The 13,816-nt window shown below is 56.3% G+C and overlaps 1 protein-coding gene across 1 annotated transcript in view; it reads left to right on the forward strand.

The window, feature by feature from the left end:
* The first annotated feature begins 898 nt into the window (after positions 1-898).
* Positions 899-13,816, forward strand: part of VIL1 (villin 1) — a 40,886-nt gene continuing 27,968 nt past the window's right edge. Inside the window, exon 1 of the mRNA XM_037913126.2 lies at positions 899-1,032. The gene's annotated coding sequence lies outside the window, so the exon portion shown is untranslated. The remainder of the gene's footprint in view (positions 1,033-13,816) is intronic.

Raw genomic sequence — 13,816 nt, forward strand, 5'->3', positions numbered from 1 at the left:
GAGTTGGGTGGGGGGGGGAGGGAATGGCCTCAGCGGGGGATCCACTCAGGTGGAGAATTCAGCCCCTAGCGTGTCTGAGTGTCGGCCCCATGTTGGGGGCTCGGCCTGTGCCCCCGCTGCTGGCTCGTTGTGCATTGCACTGCCGGGCTGGATGGGACCTCACCACGTCCAGCCCCTTGCGCCAAGGCAGGACAGAGCAAACTTGGGCTTAGCAATTGCCTGTGCCGGGGGTCCCACGTCCACCCGGGGACGCCGAACTCCCCGCGAGCTGGCACCTCGTCCCCAGTATCCCCCTTGCTGCAACCCGTCTGGTCTCTCTTGTCTTGCCCTCCTGCCCCCTGACTACCTCCAACCCGCTTGGCGCAGTGCCTGCAAGTGCCAGCAGCCCTGCCCGCGTGACAGGCCCACGGGGCTGGCCCTGGGCAAGGCATCAGCAGCCCCCCCTCTGCCCGCGCTAGTCCCTAACGCACTGTTCCCCAGCCTCATGCCCCCCCGCCCCATATGGGACGACCCCCCAGCATTGCCCGCCTCTGCCCGCGCACCCCCCACAATGCTCCTGCTCAGACCCAGGATTGGGGGGGCATCGCTGGGGGCACGGCCAATAGGTGACCTGGACGGGGGGAGGCTGGTGACAGGTTCACCCGAGCCCGAGCCCCCTCCCATAGGCACCTGCTCTGCCCCGTGCTGGCTCGGCTGACTCTGAGCTCACTCCCCTGGCATCTTCCGGCCCCTTTGCTGGGGTTGGCTTGTCCCACTCCCTCATGAATGAGCTGCCTGTCGTCCCTGGCCACCTTTTGCTCCCCCCCCCCGCCCCTCACTTTGGTGGACTAATTGCTGGAGTTCAGCTCATTAGCGGGCCGGAGGGGGGAGGGGGCCGGGCGACTCCATCACCAGGCTGCCGGGCAGGGTCCCCTCCCTCGCCTGGCCTTGGCTCGCCAAGCCCTGGGCAGAGCAACAACCCGCACCAGCCGAGAGACCCTGAACAAACCTTGGGGCAATAAAGCTGCCCCTCCCCCGGCTACTCGGCGCCAGGTAAGGGGGGGGCTGCCAGCTGCTGAGTGGGGTGGGCAAACCCGGGTCGAGCCTGCCGCAGAGGCGGCCGGGGCCGGGCGATTGGGAGCAGCCGTCGGCAAAGGCTGGCGGTGTCTCTGTGTTACTGTAGCCGAGGGGCTTGTGCCAGGCCCTGCTCTCGGGTGGCGAGGCCGGCAGGAGCTGGGGGCCAGCTGGTTTTACACTGCAGCTTGCGCGTTTTGTGATGGGGTGAGCTGATGGGGTGGCCTGGGGCTGGCTCCGGGACCAGGGGTCCCTTCCAGGCCTGCGTCCACAGGGGCGATGGGACAGAGCGCCGGGGGGCATCCGGCTCAGCTGGTGAGGGAAGCTGAGTGAGAGGCCAGGACACCGTGGGGCAGGGCCCACCTGGCAAAGACAGCGAGTTTGTCTCTTGCAGCGGGAGGGAGCCGGGAAACTTGCAGATCTGGGGTGTGAGAACCTCCCCATGCCCCCCGCCCAGTCCGCTGGCCTCCCGCGAAACAACAGCGGTTGCTGGGCCTGCAGCTGGTGTCACCCACATCTCAGGCAGCGACGCCAGTGTGCCTTCCGGGCCCAGTGTCCTTCATGGGGCACGGGCACGGCTCTGCCATGAGCACCAGGCGGGTGCCTGGCACAGTCAGTGCCACTCATTTTAGCCAGGGATGGAGCCGCCCACTCGGAGAAAGCTCCAGCGGGTGCAGCCACCTGCCCAGCAGCACCAGCCGCCATGAGCCCATCCCCCTGGCATCCTGGCTCCTCAGTGATACAGAGCCCTGTGCAAGGTCTCGGGCCTGGTATTCAAACCCTGCCCCCAGGCACAGCGTCGAGCTAGCCAATGGCCTCCGTGTGCCCATTCACAGGGACTGGAAGAGCCGGGCTGGGGGGTCCCAGGCTAAGGGGGCACCCTGTACCCCACACCCGGGTGGGCGAGGGGGTCTGCTCTGCTGCTGGAAACTCTGACTGGGCAGGGAGCCAGTGTGCCCACAGCAGAGCTGTTTCCGGCATAGGCCTAGTGGGCAGAGATGCCCGGGCCCACCCTGAGCCCTGCATTAGGGCAAGAGCGGCGTGGGCCCCGCCATGGGGTGCCCGTGTGGGCCCCACCTTCATGGGCACCTGGGGGGCCATGGGAAAGTCCACAGGTTGCAGCAGAGTCAACATTATAAATTACTTCTGAGCCTTCATTTACCCACTGGGCCATAAATGGCCCTGGAGCCGGGGAGGAAATGCTGGTTAATGTTTGAAGAGGCTTGGACTGTGCCACCAGCTAGGGCCCGATAACGGGGAACAGCCCGGCCTGCCACCCGCCCCAGCCATCACCTGCCACGCTGCAGCCTGCCCAAACCGGGCCTGGCCCAGGCTCCCTGCCCCCATCAGCAGGCCCTGGGGAGCTGGAGAGCCAGCAGCGCACCCCTGTGGAGCACCCCATCACGTGGCCTCGCGCCCGCCCTGCCCGCCTCCAGCCTGGCCACAGGCGTGGTGCTCGGCTTTGCTCCTCTCCCGCTTTGGGCTGCGTGAGGCGAGGGTCAGGGCCCAGGAGAGGGGAAGGGGCCCTGCCCATGGGACACTGCATGTGCCAGCGCCGATGTGAATGATGCGTGATCATTCACCCAGCCGGCCATGGCATCGTTCTGCGCCAGCCGTGGGAGCTGGCTGAGTGTCTGTCAGACAGCGTGGCCATGAGCAGCCGTACGGAGACCTGGCCAGTCAGCTGGCTGTCTGGCCCAGCTATTCGGCACAGCGGTCGTATTCCCAAGTCACCGCCCTGCGGGGGTGTGAGGGTGTCACTCAGCCGGACACAGGCTGCAGAGAAAGAGGCGACACCCTCTCCAAACCCAGGCCGGTGGGCAACGAGGGACACTGAGTCATGCCCGAGGGGGGTCTTGGACAGGAACCAGCCATGGCTAGGTGAGACAACGGAGCCCCAGGACACACCCCGCTGCCTTCTGGCAGCAGAGCAGCCGATGTCCCAGGGCAGCCGTGCAGGGAGTTGGCTGGCAGGCTCTGGGTGTTGTCAGCGGGGTTGTAATTGTGTTAGTGTCTCAATTTCTGGCTGGGAGGGTATTGAGGACTGTGCCTTTAAGGGCTGCGCTTCCCTGCCAGCCAGTGAGGCCGGGGCGCTGTGGCACTCTCGTTGTGCGCAGCCAGTTGGACCCGGGCGCTGACTAACCCGTGTCTCCGGCAAGCACCTGACCTGGGGGGCGGTCGCTGGACCCCACACTGAGCAGCCTGGCTCTCCCCAGGAAACAGATCACAACAGCTCTGTGTTGCAGAAACGTCAGTGCCCATGTGGAACACTTGGCCTCACGAGGGCATAAGTGCAGCCAGACTGGGTCAGCCCATGGCCCACCCTGTCCCTAGCCTGTCTCTGACTGTGGCTCATACCAGGGGGGCAGGGGCTGGGTACAGACTAGGGTAACTATGCAATGAGCCACCCCTGGCTTCCACTCCCAGCTTCTGGGCCCTGCCACACCTCGTGAGCCTGCGGCAGTGCTTGAAATCTTCGTCCCTGGGGAAACCAGCTAATGCCTGGCCCTGTGCTCCATCCCCCCTTCCCCATGCTCTTGGTCGGGTCTCAGCTCATGGCCTGAGGAATCATTAAACATCAGGCCCCCTGTCGCTGCTGGGCCCTCCCAGAACATCAGAATGGCCACACTGGGCCAGGCCAATGGTCCATCCAGCCCAGCGTCCGACAGTGGCCAATGCCAGGTGCTTCAAAGGGAATGAACAGATCAGGGGAATCGTCAAGTGATCCAATTCCCAGCATCTGGCAAAGAGAGGTTTTAGGGACCCCCACAGCAGGGGATTGTATCTGTGATCATCCTGGCTAATAGCCATTGATGGACCTGTCCTCCAGGCACATAACCAGTTCTGTTTTGAACCCTGTTGTACTTTTGGCCGTCACACCATCCCCTGGCAGTGAGTTCCACAGCTTGGCTGTGCACTCTGTGAAGAAGTAATTTATAGAATCTCAGGGTTGGAAGGGACCTCAGGAGGTCATCTAGTCCAACCCCCTGCTTAAAGCAGGACCAATCCCCAACTAAATCATCCCAGCCAGGGCTTTATCAAGCCTGACCTTGAAAACCTCTAACGAAGGAGATTCCACCACCTCCCTAGGGAACCCATTCCAGTGCTTCACCACCCTCCTAGTGAAATAGTTTTTCCTAATATCCAACCTAGACCTCCCCCACTGCAACTTGAGACCATTACTCCTTGTTCTGTCATCAGCTACCACCGAGAACAGTCTAGATCCATCCTCTTTGGAACCCCCTTTCAGGTAGTTGAAAGCAGCTATCAAATCCCCCCTCATTCTTCTCTTTTGTAGACTAAACAATCCCAGTTCCCGCAGCCCCTCCTCATAAGTCATGTGTTCCAGTCCCCGAATCATTTTTGTTGCCCTCCGCTGGACGTTTTCCAATTTTTCCACATCCTTCTTGTAGTGTGGGGCCCAAAACTGGACACAGTACTCCAGATGAGGCCTCACCAGTGTCGAATAGAGGGGAACGATCACGTCCCTCGATCTGCTGGCAATGCCCCTACTTATATACCCCAAAATGCCATTGGCCTTCTTGGCAACAAGGGCACACTGTTGACTCATATCCAGCTTCTCGTCCACTGTCACCCCTAGGTCCTTTTCTGCAGAACTGCTGCCGAGCCATTCGGTCCCTAGTCTGTAGCGGTGCATTGGATTCTTCCTTCCTAAGTGCAGGACTCTGCATTTGTCTTTGTTGAACCTCATCAGATTTCTTTTGGCCCAGTCCTCCAATTTGTCTAGGTTCCTCTGTATCCTATCCCTGCCCTCCAGCGTATCTACCTCTCCTCCCAGTTTAGTCTCATCTGCAAACTTGCTGAGGGTGCAATCCACGCCATCGTCCAGATCATTAATGAAAATATTGAACAAAACCAGCCCCAGGACCGACCCTTGGGGCACTCCACTTGATACCGGCTGCCAACTAGACATGGAGCCATTGATCACTACCCGTTGAGCCCGACAATCTAGCCAGCTTTCTATCCACCTTATAGTCCATTCATCCAGCCCATACTTCTTTAACTTACTGGCAAGAATACTGTGGAAGACCGTCTCAAAAGCTTTGCTAAAGTCAAGGAACAACACGTCAATTTCTGCTGTTTGTATTAAACCTGCTGCCTGTTAATGTCACTGGTGATCCCTGGTCCATGTGTCACGTGATGGGATACATGCCACTTCCGGAGTCGCGATGGGTTGGGGTGGATACAAATGTCGTTCTTTCCGACAGCCAACACTGAGACAGGGCTAACAATGCTGCTGCAGCCCTGCTTCTGGCCATCGCTGACGCAGATCAGGTGACTCAACCAGCTTGCACCCCATATGGCTTGTATGTACCATCAGCCCCGGTCAGGGACACTCAGCCACCAGTGTCAGGGGCTGGCAAATCTGTGCGCCACCACGAAACCGTATTTCTTCCTTGCAGCCTTCCTAGTGCTCCCAGGGCTTTTCCCTGCAAGGCCACCAGCTGGGCTGAAGGACTCCACTGTGCGGGGAGACCCCCCGGCTTGTGCCCAGCCTGTGGGGGGTAAGCAGTGCAGACACACAAACTGCTGGCTTCCCTGCTGCCCACCCGACTGTGCCATCTCTTTATTGGTCTCGGTGCCCCTCGGCCAGAGTAGCGCGCCCATGGGGACTTGCTGGGCAGAGAAACAGATGCTCTGAGCAGGGAGATTCTTCAGTGTGACCTGGTTCTTTACCTTGTGCACATGGTCCCGCTTCCCTAAGCCTGTCCAGCAGGCAGGTCCCTTGCTCAGAAATTCCCACACCTGCCCCTCCCATGGGCTCTGTGCCCAAGAAGCCCCGTCATTCCGCTGCTTCTCAGGGTCACCCTCGTGGCTGCTTTGCCAGCCTTCCTGCCTGCAGCACACAGAGACTGAGACCAGTCTCCTCGCCCCCCTGACTGTGCACCCTGAGAAACCCCACCGGAGCCCCCTGACTCAGCTCTGATCTGCCACATGCTTTGGGTGGTCACCCCCACTGTTTGCAGCTCTCTCTACTCCACAAAAGGGCTTAATTGCTCCTGCCTCTGAGTCTGAAGGAAGGTGCTTGGCACCCGCTGACTTTAACCGGGACTGTGATTGTCTGTGGATCCAGGACTCACCCGATCGGCACCTTCATGCTGGCGAAGGCGGGATCCTGCTGAGGTCGGTGCCAAGCCGTCTGCCCAGCACGGTAGCGCCCGGGCGAGTTGGTCTCTTGTAGCTCAGCATGATCATTGCAGCAGATAGTTCTGTGCCGGCTTCATCTCAGGGAGAGCTGCCGCTGTGGCAGGGCCGGGGCCAGCTCAGAGAATGGGGCTGGGACGTGCCTCGGTTGCCCTGAGGATGCACTTGTCTGGCCTGAGTGTGGTGCCCCCCCACCTCCCACCCCGGTTTTTGGAACTCAGGGTGTAGATTAGCCTCGTTCTTCCATGACAGCTCCAGGCACCCAGATTCCATCCGCCGTGGCGGCAGCCCCCGGAAACATTCCTTGGGCTGGTTGAATAGCAAGGGGCCAGTGGGGGGCTGCAAACTGAGCCTGCAATCTGCTGGGCACCGGGCAAACCGGGCATCGGCTGAGGTATTTGCTCCATCGCATGGGGCGTTTGGGGTGGCTCCTCCTCGACTGTCGTGCTGAGGTGGCCTGGCTCTAGGCACAGTCACCCTCTCTGGTGCCCGCCCATCACCACCAGGGCGGCACCCACTGGCCAGGCTCTTTGCCCTCAGTTACCCCCCTGCCCTTTCAGTCTCGCAGGGCCACTGGGGTTCCCCACAGAGCGGGTGCCTCCGGGATTCAGGGAGAGAACCTCCATACTTGGGTCCGCCCCAGGAAACGCCCCTCCTCCATTAATTACCCCGGCTCCGCAGAGGCAAGGGGCCAGGGGAACTGGGTCACGTCCTGCTCCGGCTCGGCGCACCCTGACCGCCTCTTGCCTGGGTTTATGGAAGCTACTGGAAGGAGGCCAGAGCCAGGCAGGAGTTCCCGGCCCAGCAGACACAGAAGCGGGCAGTGGCGAATCAGCCACTGGGCCAACGGAGTCATGCCCTGGGTCCTGGCCAATTGGGGGGGCCCTGGGAAAATGGTGACCCCCACACCCCGACTCTCTCTGGCCACCCAGCGCTCCTGCTGGGGAGCAGGGGAAGCCCCCGTGCCACGATCCCGCTCCCTGGCAGGAGTGCCGGGCAGGCGGGTGGAGTGGGGGAAGCCCCTGTGCCCCGACCCATTTCCCTGGCAGGAGTGCCGAGGGAGAGTGTGGGGTACTGCAGGCAGAAGGGATGGGAGAGGCCCCAGCTTGCTCTGGTCCAGGGACCCACAACCTGGAAGCACAGACCATGCCCAGCCCCTCAGTGCCTGAGGCCCCAGGACAAGCGCAGCTCTGCAGGACAAGGACATGCACCGACAAGTCCTTGGGGTCGGGTCCTTCCTGCTCTCGGCTCCAGAGATCAGCTGCCCCGCGGGCGCCCGCATGGGGATCCCCCTGGGCAAGCAGCACCTTGGGGAGCCCCATGGGTGCCCAGAGCAAAGCCTGGGACCAGGAGACACCGAGCCCCTTCCCGTGCCAGAACCGTGCAGGGCACCAGGGGCCCACCCTGCCACCGGGCAGCAAAGCCAGGGCAGTTTCGGGTGCACACGCCCGGTGACACGGCTGAGCACGTAGGGCACGCATGGGGTTCCAACGCCGCGAGCGAGCCGGGAACCAGCGGCTCCTTCCTGCAGAGAGGCCATGGCGAGGTGCCAGGGTTGGAGGGAAGCGGGCTGCTTGGCCTGAGGACCCTTAGAATCATAGAATCATAGAATATCAGGGTTGGAAGGGACCCCAGAAGGTCATCTAGTCCAACCCCCTGCTCAAAGCAGGACCAAGTCCCAGTTAAATCATCCCAGCCAGGGCTTTGTCAAGCCTGACCTTAAAAACCTCTAAGGAAGGAGATTCTACCACCTCCCTAGGTAACGCATTCCAGTGTTTCACCACCCTCTTAGTGAAAAAGTTTTTCCTAATATCCAACCTAGACCTCCCCCACTGCAACTTGAGACCATCGCTCCTTGTTCTGTCATCTGCCACCACTGAGAACAGTCTAGATCCATCCTCTTTGGAACCCCCTCTCAGGTAGTTGAAAGCAGCTATCAAATCCCCCCTCATTCTTCTCTTCTGCAGACTAAAGGCTTCACTGCATCCTTCACTGCATCCAAGGCTCTTTGCGGCCCGGGGCAAGGGCCTGACTCCTGCTGGACAGGCCGCTCCCTCGGGTGCGGCCGCCCCCTTGGAAGCCTGAAGAATCACAGGCCGGTCCCTGTCTCGGTGCCTGCACCCACAGCCGCTCCTGGAGCCCGGCTCTGGGGACGGGGTCTCCCTCTGCTGGCTGTCAGGGTGCTGCAGCAGCTGAGCGAGGGGTGTAATGGGGACCCCCCACAATTAGCTCTGGGTTGCGGGAAGGAGGATCTTTCCCACCGGGGCTCTGACAGCTTTAAAGCAGGCCAAGCCTGGGGCCCGCAGTTCTGCTTTCCCACTGGGAGGAGCAGACATTGGTCTGTGTGCGGGAGTGGGACGCTGGCTCAGCACAGGAGATAAGATAAGCTGGAGAAACTCCCCAGTGCTGTAAAGCAATAAAACAGGACGATGGCACCCATCAAACTTTTCCGCCCCCCCACCCCTCGGGGAATGCAGGCTGGGGGCCTCGCTGGAGCGGGGCGTGGGGGGATGTCTGGACTGGTCACTTTCTGCACAGCCAGACCCTGGCTCCGATCACTCCATTCTGCATCCTTGGGATATGGGCTTCTCTCTCACTTCCTGTCCTAAACCGTCACAGAGCTTGGCTTTGTGCCCGTTAAACAGCTGCCACGGCCCACCCAAGAGGTGGGGGCATTTCAGCGCCGGACGGGTGAGCCCCATGCAGCATGGCTGTTCGACCGCTGCTGTGCCTCCCCCCAGCAGTGGCTGCATTTTGGAGCTAGGTGAGGGACTCGTATACATGTGCAATGCAGTAAAATACTCCAGAGAAATAGGCACAGTCACTGCATTACGGGCCACCCCCGGCTCCAACAGAAACTGAACGCAGCACGTAAGCCAAGGCTTTGGCCTCAGGACCAGCCAAGACATGCCTACAGGCTGCAAAGACAGACCCAGGTTTGCCACACGTGGGCAGGACACTGGGGGCCCTGGGCTCACCAGCTCACGCCCACAGGAGTTAACACCCACAGGAGTTTCGTCCCAGGAGAGGGGAGGGTGAGTCACGCTGCTCCCTCGCGTGATGGGGACAAAAAGTGAGACTCCAGAGAAAGCTCTCAAGGGTTCTTTTGGTTTTGCTTCCCATCAGCTGGGTAAATATTTACCAGGCCGGGAGTGATCTTTAGCAGGCAGCAGGAGCTAAAGAATGATCCATCAGGGAGACTTTAATTCCAGCTATGACAGTGCCCCGACCTGTCCAGACCCGAGAGACCAGGATCAACAGCTCACCTCCATCTGTCCCCACCAGTGCGGCTCTGGGGGCTTCTGGTCCCTTCTCTGCCCCTGCCCCAGTGGGGGTCTGGGCTGAGTCCCCACAGGAGAACGGGGCTGGCCATACTGACCTGCCCTTGGGCTGTCAAAGCGTGGGACGAGGTTAGAACGGCAGGTCCCTGCCACACCTGTGTCCAAAGACCAAGGCCTCGACCCAGCCAATTGTAGTATAGGAAACTGCTCCCTGTAGGAATGTGTGGCAGGTAGCAGTCACTGATACGCAATGGATTGTAAGAAACCTGCTATCTGATGTAGCAAATTCCTACAGATAGCAGTTTGTCCCCTGCACTCATGGCAGGACTAAGTAATATCTAGACCATCCCTGACAGGTGTGTGTCCAACCTGCTCTTAAAAATCCCCAATGATGCAGATTCCACAACCTCCCTGGGCAATTTATTCCAGGGCTTCACCCCCCTGACAGTTAGGACATTTTTCCTCATGTCCAACCTAAACCGCCCTGGCTGCAATTGAAGCCCTTTGCTGCTGGTCCTGTCCTCAGAGGTTAAGAAGAACAATTTCTCTCCCTCCTCCTTGTAACAACCTTTTATGTGCTTGAAAACTGTTCTCACGTCCCCTCTCCGTCTTCTCTTCTCCAGACTAAACAAACCCAATTTTTTCAGTCTTCCCTCAGAGGCCATGTTTTCTAGACCTTTCATCATTTTTGTTGCTCTTCTATGGACTTTCTCCAATTTTGTCCATGTCTTTCCTGAAATGTGACACCCAGATCCAGACACAATACTCCAGCTGAGGCCTAATCAGCATGGAGTAGAACAGAAGAATTACTTCTCATGTCTTCCTTACAACACTCCTGCTAATACAGCCCAGAATGATGTTTGCTTTTTTTGCAACAGCATGACATTGTTGACTTATATTTAGCTTGTGATCCACTATGACCCCAAGATCCCTTTCCGCAGTGCTCCTTCCTAGGCTCCCATTTTGTATATGTACAACTGATTGCTCCTTCCTAAGTGGAGTACTTTGCATTTGTCCTTATTGAATTTCATCCTATTTACTTCAGACCATTTCTCCAGTTTGTCCAGATCATTTTGAATTTTAATCCTATCCTCCAAAGCACTTGCAACCTCTCCCAGCTTGGTATGGTCCGCAAACTTTGTAAGTGTGTTCTCTATGCCATTATCTAAATCACTGATGAAGATATTGAACAGAACCGGAACCAGAACTGATCCCTGCGGGACTCCACTCGTTATACCCTTCCAGCTTGACTGTGAACCACTGATAACTACTCTCTGGGGACAGTTTTCCAACCAGTTTTGCACCTACCTTATTATAGCTTCATCAAGGTTGCATTTCTTTAGTTTGTTTAAGAGAAGATCACGCAAGACAGTATCAAAAGCTTTACTAAAGTCAAGATATACCACATCTACCCCTTCCCCGCGTCCACAAGGCTTGTTACCCTGTCAAAGAAAGCTATCAAGTTGGTTTGACATGATTTGTTTTTGACAAATCCATGCTGACTGTCACTTAGCACATTATCTTCTCAGTGTTTGCAAATTGATTGCTTAATTATTTGCTCCATTACCTCTCCAGGTACAGAAGTTAAGCTGACAGGTCTGTAATTCCGTGTTGTCCTTAGGGTGACCAGACAGCAAGTGTGAAAAACCGGGATAGGGGGTGGGGGGTAATAGGAGCCTATATAAGAAAAAGACCCAAAAATCGGGACTGTCCCCATAAAATCGGGACATCTGGTCACCCTAGTTGTCCTTATTTCCCTTTTTATAGGTGGGCACTAGATTCGCCCTTTCCCAGTCTTCTGGAGTCTCTCCCGTCTTCTGTGACTTTTCAAAGATAATTGCTAATGGCTCGGATATCTCCTCAGTCAGCTCCTTGAGTATTCGAGGATGCATTTCATCAGGCCCTGGTGACTTGAAGACCTCGAACTTGTCTAAGTAATTTTTAACTTGTTCTTTCCCTATTTTAGCCTCTAATCCGACCTTATTTTCACTGCCATTCAGTATATTAGACATCCAGTTGCCACCAACCTTCTTGGTGAAAACAGAAACAAAGAAAAAAGAATGAGGAGGAATTGTGGCACCTGAGAGACTAACAAATTTATTTGAGCAGAAGCTTTTGTGGGCTAAAACCCACTTCATCGAATGCATGCAGCGGAAAATACAGTAGGAAGATGTATATATCCACAGAGAACATGAAACAATGGGGGTTGCCATACCCACTGTAATGAGAGTGATCAGGTAAGGTGAGCTATTACCAGGAGGAGAAAAAAAACCCTTTGTAGTGATAATCAGGATCGCCCATTTCCAACAGTTGACAAGAAGGTGTGAGTAACAGTCGAGGGGAAAAATAAGCAAGGGGAAATAGTTTTACTTTGTGTAATGACCCATCCACTCCCAGTCTTTATTCAAGCCTAATTTAATGGTGTCCAGTTTGCAAATGAATTCCAATTCAGCAGTTTCTCGTTGGAGTCTGTTTTTGAAGGTTTTTTTTGTTGAAGAATTGCCACTTTTAGGTCTGTAATCGACTGACCAGGGAGACTGAAGTGTTCTCTGACTGGTTTTTTAAAGTTATAATTCTTGACGTCTGATTAGTGTCCATTTATTCTTTTACATAGAGGCTGTCCGGTTTGGCCAGTGTACATGGCAGAGGGGCATTGCTGGCACATGATGGCATATATCACATTGGCAGATGTGCAGGTGAACGAGCCTCTGATAGTGTGGCTGATGTGATTAGGCCCTGTGCTGGTGTCCCCTGAATAGATATGTGGACACAGTTGGCAACGGGCTTTGTTGCAGGGATTGGTTCCTGGGTTGGTGTTTTTGTTGTGCGGTGTGTGGTTGCTGGTGAGTATTTGCTTCAGGTTGGGGGGCTGTCTGTAGGCAAGGACTGGCCTGTCTCCCAAGATCTGTGAGAGTGATGGGTCGTCCTTCAGGATAGGTTGTAGATCCTTGATGATGCGCTGGAGAGGTTTTAGTTGGGGGCTGAAGGTGACGGCTAGTGGCGTTCTGTTACTGTTGGAAATGGGCCATCCTGATTATCGCTATGTAACGATGCTGGTTCTGGCGGGACCCAAGGGAGCGTGCCAAGTCAGGACAAACTGCTTCAAGCAGGGCAGTCACAGCCCAGGGCTGGGGTTTCTGTGCACACCAAGGCAAACCAAACCAGCCAGACAGAAAGGACTTTGGTTTTACTCCCCGGGCTAACCACAAGTCACACTAGCAATTCCCTTAGACACTCCGGTTTCCCAGTATCACCACCAGTGCCACTTGGTATGGGGACAGATGGTTATGAAAACTAATACCCCAGTAAAAGAACAAAGGTTCTCTCGATCCCAAAGGACCAAGCCCCAGATCCAGGTCAATGTACAAGTCAGCTCTTACCCACAAATCATGCTGTTGCCAATCCTTTAGAATCTAAAATCTAAAGGTTTATTCATAAGAGGAAAAGATACAGACGGGAGCTAGAACTGGTGAAATGAAAGCAGTGACATCCAGTGATGGCCAGGTCCTTGGTTCAGGCTTGCAGCAGTGGTGGAATAAACGGCAGGTTCAAATCAAGTCTCTGGAGAACATCCCCAGCTGGGATGGGTCCTTTAGTCCTTGGTTCAAAGCGTCAGGGTAGCCAAGTCCCTCCAGAGGTCAGAAGCAGGACTGAAGACAAGATGGAGGAGCTGCAGCAGCTTTGTATAGTCTCTTGCTGTGTGGTCTCTTTCTGTGTCCCAAAGACAAGCCGCCCATCCCATGGCCTGGAAACACCTCAGAGTCCTGTCCACAGGCAGGTCCCTGCACACCTGGCTGAGTCCCCAGGCGTGTCTGTCTTCTCTCAGTGGGTCAGTTGTGTCGCTGATGGTCCTTAATGGGCCATCCAGCAGGCTAGGCAGAGCTGACACCAGCTTGTCTGGGGTGTTCCCCAGAAGCAGAGCATAAGTTTGAAATACAGACGGTACAGAGCCAATATTCCTAACTTCAACTACAAAAATGATACACACAGATAGACAGCATAATCATAACCCGCAAACCATAACTGTGCCTTAGACACCTTATTTGACTCCCTTTGTACAAGATTTGGTGCCACTACAGGACTTTGGTTGCAACAATGATCTATACGGTCCCAGTTTATGTCAATAACGTCACACCCCCAACGCAAAATTGATGCAGGAAGGGATGACACAAACATCACTGACTGCATCCCAAGAGCTCCCCATCCCTGGTTCTGTCTTACTGCAGCAAGTGTTGGTGTATAACAGAAATGGTTTATCAAAGTCATGTTCAATAACATGACTGAATCTCTTTACAAACTCCAGGTAAAACTTGGTT

Source organism: Chelonia mydas, chromosome 11, assembly GCF_015237465.2.
Source record: "Chelonia mydas isolate rCheMyd1 chromosome 11, rCheMyd1.pri.v2, whole genome shotgun sequence".
Lineage (NCBI taxonomy): Eukaryota > Metazoa > Chordata > Testudines > Cheloniidae > Chelonia > Chelonia mydas.